The sequence below is a fragment of the Rhyacophila brunnea genome, unplaced genomic scaffold (assembly GCF_057557595.1).
Source record: "Rhyacophila brunnea isolate RB1 unplaced genomic scaffold, BYU_Rbru_1.0 scaffold_11, whole genome shotgun sequence".
Classification (NCBI taxonomy): Eukaryota; Metazoa; Arthropoda; class Insecta; order Trichoptera; family Rhyacophilidae; genus Rhyacophila; species Rhyacophila brunnea.
Genome location: NW_028232763.1, coordinates 1,912,225 through 1,926,342, shown reverse-complemented (window position 1 = coordinate 1,926,342; position 14,118 = coordinate 1,912,225). Strand labels below are relative to the sequence as shown.

Sequence of the window (14,118 nt, the reverse complement as noted above, 5' to 3'; positions counted from 1 at the left end):
GTACACCCACGCGCGGCTTAAGCGTTGGACTATAACGCCGTGGGTCCCAGGCTCGAATCCTGGGTCTGGCAAGTACACATTGTTGTTCAATTTGTGTGTGAGTCAGGGTATGGAACCAATAGGTTGAGCAAGTAGCTGACATCCATTTCTCGTAAAAAAACAAAATCTGTTAAAATACAAACCTCTACTCTGTGGAAGCCCATATGATCTCATATTATATGATATTAGGATCGGACATGGTCGGGAATGAAGTTCTGATCAAATTTAGTCAATGGTTTATTCATTTTGCAGAATATTTTGAACGATCGCCATCTCTGTAAATTCACTGAAGAATGACACCGATGATGAGTGCCAACTAAATGTATTAGTAATTTGAATTTTTATTAAGGTGACGCATCAGTGAAACGCCAAATAATTTTCAACTGTATACGCGACGAAATTTTGGACTCGCTTGCATTCATTGAGAAAACGTCGAGTCAGAAGCACGTCACTTTGCTGCGTGATGGCGACGGGCCAATTAATTCTAAAATCGTGTAAAGATGACTAAAAACGTTACCCATTTACTTTAAAAAGAAAACATGTCAATGAATATATTATTATTGTTACTAATAGAACAATAAACAGAACATAAAATGGACGTATGTTGGATTTATATGACAAATAATATTTCGTTTGACAGGCGTCATTTACACCCGCGACCCGCAATCCGCGCATCGCCTAGCAACGATCTTTTTAGACCGTGGCTCAACTAATGCATGGCCTTAATTATTCATGCTAATTTCAATTAATTTTAACAGTTTCTACGTGCGAGTACAAATTACTTGCGACACGACATCCATAGATAATATTTTGAACAGAATCCAACCAGCATACCATAGATAATATATACAACATTCTTATAGAAAATACGTAATTTTGACATGACAGTCGAAAATTGTAGGCATGTAGAAGATGACAAAAACATTCAGTGAGTCATACAGGTGTCGATGCAGTGCAGTTCAACGTGAGGTGACCTCATTGTTGTTCTGGTAATTTCGGGAGATTTTGCCAACTGTCAATGTTAGTTTAAAGTTTCAAAATGTGCTACGGGATGGGAGCATCAGTCTGATAACATTTAAAACACCAAGAAAAACGACATTACACATCTTTTCCCGTAGCGGCAGCTAACTGTGACGTCAACTGATAGTCAGCGACATGCACCATAATACCTACGTATATCCGTCTTTTTTCACACGTGTGTATTTTCATTAAAAAAATCTGTCATTTACCAATAACATATAATTGGTAGGTATTGAATAACAACGTTTGCTGGGCACTCGGCAAATAGGATGAGATAAAAATGGATATTTTTTAGAAAAATCTTTGGGGCTGTTCAAGAAAATGGAATTTAGAGTTCAAGGTATAATAAGGAACTGTACACACTTTATAGGGTAGAAAAATCACGAAGCATATGAAAATACAGAGACTACGCTACCATTTGCATAAAATTCCGGAAGAAGTACCAGCAAGGCGGGATATGTACGCAACCCTCAAAGGGAAGAGAAGACCTGGACGGCCGAAATTGAGATGGCTGGACTGTGCCAAGGGAGATTTAAGAATGCTTGATCAAAGCAACTGGATCGACCAAGATGGAGGAAGTTTTTGAAGGAAGCCAAAATCCGCCAAGGGTTGTAGTGTCATAAATGATGAAGATACAATTGGTACCTATATCATAATTTTATATCATTTTCTATAGGAATCTAGTTATACTTGAGTTTCAAACCAAACGTTTAAAACAGAATAACGAAACCGCCATCAGAAAATTGTTATTTTCATGCAATTCTGTCTTGGCGGCAATCATATAAATTCGTTTTTCAACGTGACGGATTGTCTTTTTATATGCCCTGAAAATTGTCAATTATATGACATAGCATCAGTGTAAAGTTAACAAGTAAACCCGCAATGCTAAGTCACGTGTAGCTAACTTAATCTGTGGTCCAGAGGTCCCTTTTACTTCAATATCATACATTTAGGTTTAATCTTTAATAAGAAGGATTTTTCAACATCTATGGATATATCCTTTTATACGATACCTACATAACGCGGTACGATTATCACTGCCCATGTGACTCCTCGTGGGAATTGGAAAGAAGCAACGAAGCAAGCAAGTAACCCCTGTTCCCTGTTGGCATTCTTTCATGCTAGAGTGCATGTCCACTCTACTGGCCAGCGTAAACTGCAGCGGTCGGCCTCGGTTGAGTTGCAGCGAGCCACTCGGCCGGATCGAACATGCATGCATAAACAGTGCAAAGCATGCCCTTGAATGTTGTTCATAATCATCAACAGCATCTGTTTTGAATTTGTGTTGTTGTAAAAAATAACATAGAACTTTTTTACAACCATTAATTACCACCTCAAAGAGTGTGCCGCCCGTGAGTGATGATTGCCTACCCTACGACACTCACTACAATTATTATCAGTTATCACATACTACTGTCGAACAAGAACTTCTTGTCCACGTGTTAAAACTGTGAACTAATAAGCCCCTCCTGTTTAATTAATCGCACTTCCGTTTTCAAATGAGGAACGCCCCCGAATTTATCATTTCATTATACGCTTCCGTGGTGTACAGATCTATAAATTTACTTTATTTGATGCTTTTTATAATAAAAACAGGGCTCGAAATGGACCGGAACGCCGTTCCGGTTCATGAAATCTCCAAAATTCTCGCTCTGTCTCGTGGAAATATTAATTTGACCGCCTGAGCTAGATATGTCATATAATAAAAAATCTAACAGACTTATTTTTATAAAATACATATACAATTAGATAACAACCTTAATATTTTCATAAAATTATCGAGCGCTCCGGTTCGTAAAATTTTCCATCTCGAGCGCTGAATCAAAATATGTCTAAAACAGGAACAGGAAAGATATTAAGATTATTATTAGTAAACTTTTTGTTTATTGTGATGAAGAGAATGAGTCGTACCTAAAAAGAGAGCCGATACATTATTTAAACACGCGTTGCCGCCATGACAGGTATGTCACTGAGAAGTCTTTTATATGCAACTACAGCGACTTCCGGTTATCGACGAAATCTTGTTGTCGGACAGTAGTATCGTCATAAAGTTTAGCATTAAACTGTTCTGATACTTCTTTCAGACACGTTTAAAGCGTCATTGAAAGCGGCTGTGCATTTCCACGGCTGTGCATATGTGACGGGTGGTGGGGGAACTTTAACGTAGTCCGATAAAGATCACGATCAGAATTAAGATAGCAAGAAGCATATTTTAAAAACAACTAATAAACATCTCTTCTGCAATCGAGTCATACGACTGGGCACTAGAAAAGAGGTGATCAGCGCATCTATTCTATAAACAAGACTACTATCGGCCGCTATCGGGGGTTAATGAGGGTAGTTTATCATAAATGTTTGTATCGAAGTATTGTTACAATAAGTTAGCCGTCTAAAACTAAACAGTCAAAACTGACTATCTCACTTCAAAATTTGGCACAGCCAAGAAAGGTGCCGTTAAAATAGAGTACTTATTGTAACAATTACAACTAACCTATTGTAATTGTTACAATAGGTGCTAATACTTCGATACAAAAATATGAAAAACTACCCTCGATGGCTGCCGATAGCAGTCTTGTGTATAGAATAGATGCGCAGGTGCTCCATGATGATACACGTGCTACTTTACGGAGTCTGCGCTTTAAAGGAAGGAAGCATCAAAAGATAACACAAGCAAAAACCCCTCAAATACAACTCCCTCGCACCACATCGGTCTTAATCGGGCTACCACGAGATCCTACATTTCGTGTGAAGCATCAGCAGTTTTTTTACGCCTGGTAATGTCTCATGAGGTCTTCGGTATCTACCCAAGACTGAGGTCAGCATGCTCTCAAGTGAGCTTCGACTGAGTTGACTTTAAGTTAATATAAAGTGCCATGGGAAAGAAAGCACGGATAACCAACATAAAATAAAATGAATTTAATTATAAATATAATACAAAAACAAATCTGAATAATACGGACATACAAAAACTGTGTGAAGAGATCTTCACGTCCGTAATAAGATGCCGCATTTTTTTAAAGCTAAAGTTGCCCTTTGTGGCGACCAGGTCGGACGGCCCAATCAGTCCATCAGCTGGTTGGACGGACTTGAGCAGCTCTTCCTTCTCGGAGCACATTCTCGAACACTTCCAGAGGATGTGGCTTGCGTTCTGTAGTTCTCCGCCACATGGACATATCGGTCGGGTGACAAGTACAATCTCAAAGAGCTTGGCAGCGAATCCACCATGACCAGTTAAAAACTGACTGGTGTGGTGGTCACGAGTAAGAGATTCTCTCGACTACGCAACATACATAATTGTCAATACCCAATTTGTAGACTAGTCCAGGTTATGGAGATGTACTGCAATATGGTCGCCAACCTACAATAGAAGAAGGCACCAAAAGAAGGAGTAAACAATGGTTGATCTCTATAAAACGGGCATGCGCACTGGGATAGAGTATGGAAGCGATTCATGGTCACTAAGTGTGAAAGAAGCAGGACTGGTCCACTCCTTTGAGAGGACGATTCTGCGGCAGATATATGGACAGAACTGGGCAGGCCATGTTCAGCACATGTGACAGAAATGGGTAGATAAAAATAATGGTACTATTAGGTACTTAACTCATTTTAACACAGGCATTGGGATACAGAATTATTATTAAAAATACATTGTTTAATATTACATACATATTATTTGTTTTAATTTTACTCGACAGGCAAATGACCTCGCAAATATAATGTATCAAAATCCAAATAACAATGTAATTTAACTTATGTGAACAGTAGGAAAAAAATATATAATCATATGTATTTAGTAGGTGCAAAATATATTTTTAAAGTGGAGTGATAACACGGAAAAGTTTCATCAGGCGCACACACAAGGGGGGGCTTTTCGGTTCCGGACCCCCCCCCGAAACAAAAGAAAAACAAATTAGTTAAATAAATGGAATATTACTTATTAATTGAGTCAGACTTTACTTAGTAAAATTTTTTTTAATGAAAAAAAATTTACATTTAATGATAGATACTTATAAATTATAATAAATTCTTCAGGTGTTTTTTTTAACTATTTATTTTTTTGATTTGGTTTTGATAACTATTTTAGTTGTAACAGCATTATCAAAACTATTGTGGTGCTACAATGGTAATAGCTATCGACTTCTGTAGAATTAATATGATTTATAATTATTATTTTTGGAATGTTAACTTCATCTTTTTCGCCAGGACCTCATAACTGAAGATCAGGACCTGGATGATTTGCTCTCGAACAGCATTTTCACGACATGCAAGACCTGTGACCACTGGAAGAACCGTGGCAGTCATAAATTGGTGCAATTATCTGGAGGATCTAATGTTTGCTTTAATATTGCGATGCAGCGTGTCTGAAAGACATGACAGCGCGTACTATGCAAAGAGACACAAACAATCCTAATAAGTATGACGGTTAAACCACGCGCAATTTAGTCGCTATAACTCGTACGTAAACACCCTAAATTATACCTGCAGATCAGATACATATCGCAAGAAAAAAAAAGTGTCTGGGTATGGGGAATGAATCTCGAAAAGTGCGGTATTCCGCTGGCGGGATAAATATCGGTGCCATCCGCTAGATTTTGTTAACTCCGTCCATCCCGCTGTCTTAAAAATCAATTAAAAATATTATAAATGAAACCCTCTCCCCAAACATGTTTTCTCTCTGCACGTCAGAGTTTCATTATTATAAATTCGTGACTCAATACAAACTGAACAAGTACTTATAGGTAGTAAAATATTACTGAAAATAAGATTATTTAAAAAAAAAAAAAAAAACGAGTGCATGGCGAGAACACGCGAGAAGAGTATTTTTTTTTGTTTTTCTCTTCATTCACGGACGCGTAAATCATAATCAGAACTGGAAATGGAACCGGAACCGAACCCTGGTACCCTGAGAACCCTATTATTATAACCCAGAGCCTCCAATTCCGAATTCTAAAAAAAAACTCACAACGGTATTAGCCACAGCGTTTCACAGAATTTTCGTGTACCGCCTCTAACAAAAATCACGCGAATAAAAAAATGTTTTGAATAGTTTTAGTTAGTTTATTATGGGACAATAATTAGTTACGTTTTATGTTCAGCCGCTAGTAGCCACATGGATAAGATTAAAATCCAAAGATATATTATATACCGTAAAAAGGAAGCCTAATAATCCGAAAGCCTTCTTTGTGCTTCATACATTATACCTACACTGGTATAGAACGAATATCTTTTATATTTTTTTCTTCATACATTGTCATATAATGAAAATGCTTTTTTTTCTTCAGAGAGAAATAAGCGGAGTAAAAACCTCGATAACATTAAAAGCTCCTTGAAAGGCTCGTATAGAAAAATCGTCCATTGTCCTAACCAAACGTTAAGGCTTCGCTGCAAAATTTTACCTGCATTATTTACCGGTGAAGTACTGGCAACATTCAAGACAGGGCAGGGCCTACGAAACCTTGTTGTAAGTATACATTAATGAACTTTGTGTTACAGCAAATTTATGAGTCCATAATTAAGTAGGTACGAATCATTTATTCACACATGTTTATAAATGGAGGGAAGTTTTTGTTAAACTCCGATATAATTAGCTTTAAATTTGTATTTATTGACTTGAATACCTATTTTAAATTTGAATAAATTTAAAAAAAATAGACTTCCTTACGTGAGACTGTATTGATACCAGTGGCGAAGGGTGGAGGTAGGCTATAAATAGTACACACTAAGCTTTGTCAGTCATACGTATTTGTTTTCATTTAAATAAAACTACAATAATTTACAGACGGGGTTGGTTAGTTTTTAAAATTCAATTAAACCCTGCGAAACCAAGTCATAATAAACATTCTAAAAAAATACTCGTCTATCTCTATAAAATATCTTAAATTATGCAATTAAATAATTACATATCTTTGGATATTTTATAGATAGAATAATATTTTGTATCTATTATAGTTTGGTTTAGACAGGGCTTAAATGAAGAAATGAAGAAATGAATGAATTATGAATGAAAAAGTGTGCACAATTTTGTCGTATCGCCCAAAGTATACCAAAACTACTATGATTTGAATTGGGCACGGTTTAATTGAGTTTTAAAAACTAACCAACACCATCTGTAAATTGTAGTCTTAGTTCAATAAAAAAAATACGTAAGTATGACTAACAAAGTAATGTCCACTATTTATGGCGGATCTTAACAGCCTACCTCTACCATTCGCTACTGATTGATACTATCTATAATATCCGTGGTGTTGTCTACTTTTTCTCGGACTTGCTTAGGTACTTACTGTAGGTAGATTAAAAGTTAATGAAATCTATATTTGGCTACGTATTTGTTCCGATTTTTCCAATACGTGAAAACTCTACCGTACTTTTTTAATATATAATTTTTAATTTATATATATATAATATTTTTAACACTATAACAAGAGGCGGCTCTCGTGGTGCAATGCGTAAGGCGCTAGCCTTCCATCCGAGAGTTCTGGTTTCGATTCCCGGCGAGGACACAATAATTATGTGTTTTTCTCAATGACATATTAAATGGACGACTCACTTCATACCCGGCGCGCACGAGAAATTGTGCATGAAAGTCATTCACAGATGTATAGGTAGATGTCACGTGACCATTGACGTATCCGTTTCCATTATGCGATACAAGCTTCGAGAATTTATAGTAATATAACCTTTATTGTAATGGCGTATTAGTGTCATGACTCATTGCGTTAGAAACAGATTCTCGGTTACTTACGACTTCTCGGAGATTAGACGCAAGTGAGCCCAGCGAATCACAGGCGACTGGCTGTCCAATGGTTCCCTTCATTCAATTACATTGAATAAACATTCATCAATATCTTAAAATGGCATTTTATAAATAATAAATAATACTAACACATGCAAAGTGATATCCCATCTTTCTTGGAGTGTTTAGTAGATTTTTTTACAATTTTTAACTAGGCACATTGGCATTTTGTAACACAATAATAACGGTGGAGTCGAAACCTGACAGTCAGACAGCTAGATACTGATTATTACTTTTGTTAATGTATGGCACGGTTCAATTGAGTTGAACATGATTGAAATATTGCCCTCTCCGAAAAGAAGTTATGTTCTAATGATATAATAATGAACCGCGATAATAAATATTATGCAGTCAGGCAATAGTGCTATAGTAACATCATTCAAATTTGCGCGAAAATAATCTACCAACGTTGCAAAGCATTCTGAGGTTTTTAGTTACCTATACATAGGTACTTACATATTATTATTTTTGTATTTTCTACATCGTAAATGGGTTTCGGAGAAACCCGTATTGTTCCAAAAAATAGTAGGTATGCTGTTTTAGCAAATTTCAGGTTTTAGTCAATATAATTCTACATTTTTTTTAAATAATTATTTATATATTTAGATAGATATCGGTTTGTAACCTACCTGTATATTAAATATAATTGTTACATCGACAGGACGTGGCAGAATTTAGAAGTAACCACCCCTAACATGCCGTATTGAAATCTTGCTCGTTCAGCAATTAAAATATTAATGTTTACATTCACCGCCCCCTCAGACATGCGCTATTTCAACAACGAAGGCTTTCACTGGAACTTTATATGGGCCTAAATTGTTACTTCGAATTCTCCTCCTTCGAATAGATACTTAGGTAATGTTACATTCTTGTAATAAGAAAGAGATTTTCGAGGTAATATTCTGTCGTGTTTTATAGTAAAAAGCAGACGTATCATATATCATTTGCAATGAGGCTTAACAATACAATGTGAACGGGTACAAAAGCGTTATTATAGAAACAATGAAAGGCTGTATAGGTATTCATAGCTGGGAAGAAAAACACCGGAATGTCTGTTTATCACGAAACAATTTACTTCGACGTTTTCAAGTGGGTACCTATCCCATTCTATGAGTGAATAAGATTGTATTGTGTTTATAAAAAAAGCTTGTTCATTCGCTGGATTTAGTTGGCTATTCGGCGTACGATTTCGGCACCAACGCAACTCAATAGAAAGGCAAAGAAATGCGTAAAATCGATAGCCACTCAAAGCAGTCAAATCCCAGTTTTATCACGGCTCATGTTTACGGTCAAATTGAACCATAATAAATTTCTTTTGCGTAATTGGACCGAGATTCCACCGAGAAAACAACGGTGGTTAAAAAAAAAAACAAATTAGATTCTTCAGAATATCATCGAAATTAAAAGTATTCCTTCACTAATGTTGAATGGGTATACAGTATACATAAATAACGTCTGAATATAACAATGAGAAGTTAGGTTGCGTGAAAAGCATTCAGACAAACCTCTTTCATACAAAGCAAAACAATACATCGAGCGGACAGGTAGGTAATCTTACCTTTACTGTGTATGTTTAAACTCCAGAGGGCTTGTATTCCGTAAGGTGCAGGAAGGCCCGGGGTACGTTTCACGATTATCACTAAACAACACACAAGTTTTCATTCATCGGATCGTCAGTTGAGGTTTATTCGAGGTATAAAATAACACTAGACGTTCACACGGTTCGTACTAAGGAATCTATGGCGATTGACAAGCGTTTTCAGTCTTAACACGGCGTGCGTCCTCCCTCCTTCACAGTCTACACGGTACTGAATCGAAACGCAGTGAAGTTATCCGAGTCAGGCTAACCGGCGAGTATTCGACAAACGTCACTCATTGATTTATGCTGCTAATCCTGCCGCCCGGCGCTAGTGTCGCCCTCCCTCGATTTAAGGGTTGATAATACTTTTCGTCCTGAGAAACTTTCCAACAAAATACACACGGATTCTTTCCATTTCGAGAACATCCTTACAACATAATCACCTGAAAGCAAAGTTATTACTCCTCAGATTTTAATACCAGATAAAAGCAACACATAATAAAGTCGTACAGCTTTTTTCCCAAAAGGGGTCGCTAACTTTCGTAGCTTTTCTTTTGAGGGAAAAAGGCTTACCTTTTTTGAAAGCTGTATAAGCTTGATTGATTTCAATCCGTTTCGATAACTTATTCATTTTCAAAGACATTTCCCCCAATTCTGCAGTGAGCGATCAGATTTTTCGGCGTCTTTGAATTTACCCCCTTAAGTAATATATTATTGCATCAGAGTGTTTACAAAAGAATTAAAATAAATGAAAATGATATATTAAGGGTTAACGTATAATGTATTGGTTGAGATTTTTAAGTGGACTGTAATTATTTTAAGGGAAGATGAGGAGCTCGGATCTACGGGTGGGGGCGATGGAACAGAGTGGCAGACACTGGCCTTTGTGATGATGTATGATGGCTCCGTGGTCTGGTTTCAACTATCGCTCGAGCAGTATAGTTGTTTTGGGTCACTCGGTTCGTACACTCCCGCACTTTATGACACAGTTTTATGGATTATATGTGAGGGTGTATGGATGATGATAGTTTATGAATGAGTCTGTATCTATTGAGTCAATCACTTAAGCGACGGAAAGCTATTAGAAGCCCGCACGCGTCCGCTGTCGAGATGCAACTGCATGTTCTTTGTAACACCGTCTCTCATGACCCATAATTGCTTATTGAATGTTTTGTAACAATAACACTGGGGATTGGGAGGTGGGTGAAGAGATAAGGAGTGGAATGGAACTATAATGGCCCAACCATGTACAATGATACTTATCCGAGTTGACACTACCCTTTCATAAATAAAAATAAACCTATTTTCTATCTCCCTAACAACTAACTAATAATTGTGTTCGTCTTCAGTTAAATAATTGATTACGTACTATTTTATCATTGTATACAGGATTGTGAATATGAATGTTTAGTAAGTACACTAAGTGCTCGGCCGTAGTGATTTCGTGGGCGCGGCGCGGCGACGCTTTCCGAAACTCAAACGTATAACCGTGTGTATTATGCCCAAAAAAACACTGTCTACGAACATTTTACACTCGGTTATACGTTTGAGTTTCGCAAGACGCCGCCGCGTGACCACTACGTTCTTGCACTAAATATATATATTTCTAAAGGATTTAAGTTTTGTACTATTCCATTTGAGTCGTTTTTTGCGACCAGGGTTAAACAGTCAGTGTTTATTTGCATTTTGGTGAGTGGACACAGTGCCTGAAGATGCCGAAAGGCGAAATCCAGGTCGGAAAACCAATCAAAAGGAATAGTAAAAAACTTAAATCCATTAGAATTTAAGTTCAAATTCCATCAAGTACCTTCGGCAGATAGTATTAATATAAATAATATATATTTCTCATTTAAATAATTTTAAATTTCACTATTTTAAGTAGGTACCTACTATTACAATTTTTATTGAATCTATTTGATTCTCAATACACCAAACATTCACTTTTCTTTCAGAATCAGATGTCTGAGCTGTTTTAAATCTTCTAACGTGGCGGAACTATATGGTGCAAAATCCTTTAGTGTTTGGTGGCCCGACGCACATTATGCATACCATGGCCCCCAGATCCTGAATCGGGACCCCAGTCCAAGATTTTACCCCCTAAGCTCCAGGGCAGTGTGATTCTCTACAGCAGTGTTTCCCAAATGGTACTTCGCAGAATCTCAGAGTTCGCGGTAGATAAAATTAAGGTCATTCCGCGTATTATTAGCGAGTTGTTATGTTTTGCACCAGTAGGTAACTACCCATTTTTGTAATCGCCGAAACCTGCGTAACCTGCGTAATCTTTTCAGTGAACATAATCTGTTTAATGTTCCAGTAGGTTTAAAGGCGGTCATAACTTTGTATACAATTTATTTTTAAAAATATAGGTAATTTGTCATTTCACCGCTTGTTGAAACTTGTGTTGATTGTAGCTCAAAATAATGCATCTATTCATTGAGGCAAAACAAACATTTTTATTTAAATTGATAATAATATCATTAGGTAGTGTAAAACATGCAGCATCCCTAGTAGAAAGAGGATTCAAACAGGCACGGACACAAGAGAGAGGGGTACCCCCCATATAAATGGAAAAAAAAACAAACTATTTTTTGTGTCGATTTTTGCTGTCGAACAGACTTCTCTGCCGGTTGGCCCCAATTATCTCGGCATTCTACGACACGTGGCCACTGGAAGACGCGTGGCACCCATAAATTTGTACGACTATTTGGTACATCCAATGTTTATCCATCCGATATGGCATATCTAAAAGACAAAACAGCGTGGACGACGTAAACATCTCGCAATAACTCGTAGTAGGTGAATATCCTTAGTAATACCTGCAGACGATGACGTGTTTAGCACTAGACTCAAAACGTGGAGTGTCTGGGTATGGGGAATTTACCTGTAAATGTGCGGTATTTTACCGTTGAAGCGACGAGAAGCTACAAGTGGTTGGCGGGGTGAATATGTCAGTGGCACCTGCTAGATTTTGGTAACCCCGCCCCCTCCCGTGATATTTTAAATTAATAGAAAAATATTATGGACCCCCCCCCCCGCAACCATTTGTCTATTTCCATTCAGAAATTTACTCGAATATAGTATTTCAGAAAATATTATTGGGTTTATTATTGCGTTGTGAACCAAAACATCGTTACTTTCAGCAGTACGTTTACGTTTTTGACGGGTTTGATTTTTCATATCACAAACATTACCATGATTTGACTCGAATTTTCCAATTGAATTACGATTTGTAAGCTCTGTAGGTCGATTATTTTGACCGTACATTTCACCTGTTGCCCGAAACGTAGCTTGAATATATTAGTTATTGTTGCAATTATGTTTAACAAATTGTTTACGCTGTACAACTTTGCTGTGTATCTTTCCATGATGATTTCCCAAACAATACTGAATACAAAAATAATGTCAATTTTGGTGGGAATCAGAAAAAAATGTCTGCTATGACTTTTTAAAAATCTATAGTATCTACTTATTAGATAACCCACAAACCTTACTACCTAACCTTACTAATTAACAATGCATTATTTTCTTAAGCGTCAATGACATTGAGCTACTTTACGAGCTGCTTGTTGGCAAATTTACAATCTGCCTGTAAAGTTCTCCAGTGTCATCATCGAACAAGCTAACAAGCAGATTGTAAACAATCTAGCGAGAAAAGTTGAGAGCCGGTCAACTTTACACGCTACACGCCGGCGTGTGGGCCGCGCCTACTGCGTCTGCGCAGTAGAGCGATGGTAGCGACCTCCCGGTAAAAAAACGAACTACTCGTTTTGACATTTACCGTTTTGACGTTTTAAAATGGAAACATTATTCGGCAAGCATTTTATCGGTCATTCGGTCTATAGTATCGAGGGTCCCAGGTTCGAATCCTGGGTCTGGCAAGTACACATATTGTTTTTCAATTTGTGTATGGACCTAATAGGTTGACCAAGTGGCTGACATCCATTTCTCGTAAAAATAAAATCTGTTAATATAAACCTCTACTCTGTGGAGGCCCATATGATCCTATTACGATTGGACATGGTCAAAAGAAGAATTTTACTTTCATTTACATACCACTTCATAGAGCTAGAGCCCGATAAAAATAAACAAAAACACAATATTAAGATTTCGCTAGCTTGTGTATATTATCTATGCCTTTTTACGTATAGGTACTATCTATTGTCTATGATCTGCAACTACGTTCTGTCAAAATAGTCGCTGGCTTGTGGCTTCTCAGCAAATGGAAAGTTTTGTGTGTCATCATCACAATCGCAGTAGCTGAATCGCCCGCTTTTAAATTCGCCAACAAACAGCTTGTAAAGTAGCTCAATGTCATTGACGCATTAGCATTATATTTATAGCAAACGACCATACCTTTCCCGCCACGGCTTTCCAGCGATGTATTAACATTTCATACGTCAAAGGGGTTCTGTTACTCTGTCTGTATTACTGCAATACTACCAATCAAATATTTACATTAATTTTAATTCGTCTCAATACTAATAATTAAAATTGTAAGTACTTACAAATCGAAAGTATAGTCCACGGCTCGAAATAGACCGGAACGCACCGGAGCGCCGTTCCTGTTCGTGAAATTCTAAAAGATACCGTTCCGGCTCGTGGCTTCTTTGAACATTGCGTTCCGTTTCATGTTATTGAGATAATATTGCATGTAGGTATGTAGTTTTTAAAGTTGTAAGAAGTGATT

The 14,118-nt window shown here is 37.1% G+C and overlaps 1 protein-coding gene across 1 annotated transcript in view; it reads right to left on the bottom strand.

Moving 5' to 3' along the window:
- The window catches only part of tutl (immunoglobulin superfamily member turtle), a 654,981-nt gene extending 645,319 nt beyond the window's left edge, over positions 1-9,662 (bottom strand). The window contains exon 1 of the mRNA XM_085958137.1: positions 9,411-9,662. The gene's annotated coding sequence lies outside the window, so the exon portion shown is untranslated. The remainder of the gene's footprint in view (positions 1-9,410) is intronic.
- Positions 9,663-14,118: the final 4,456 nt, after the last annotated feature.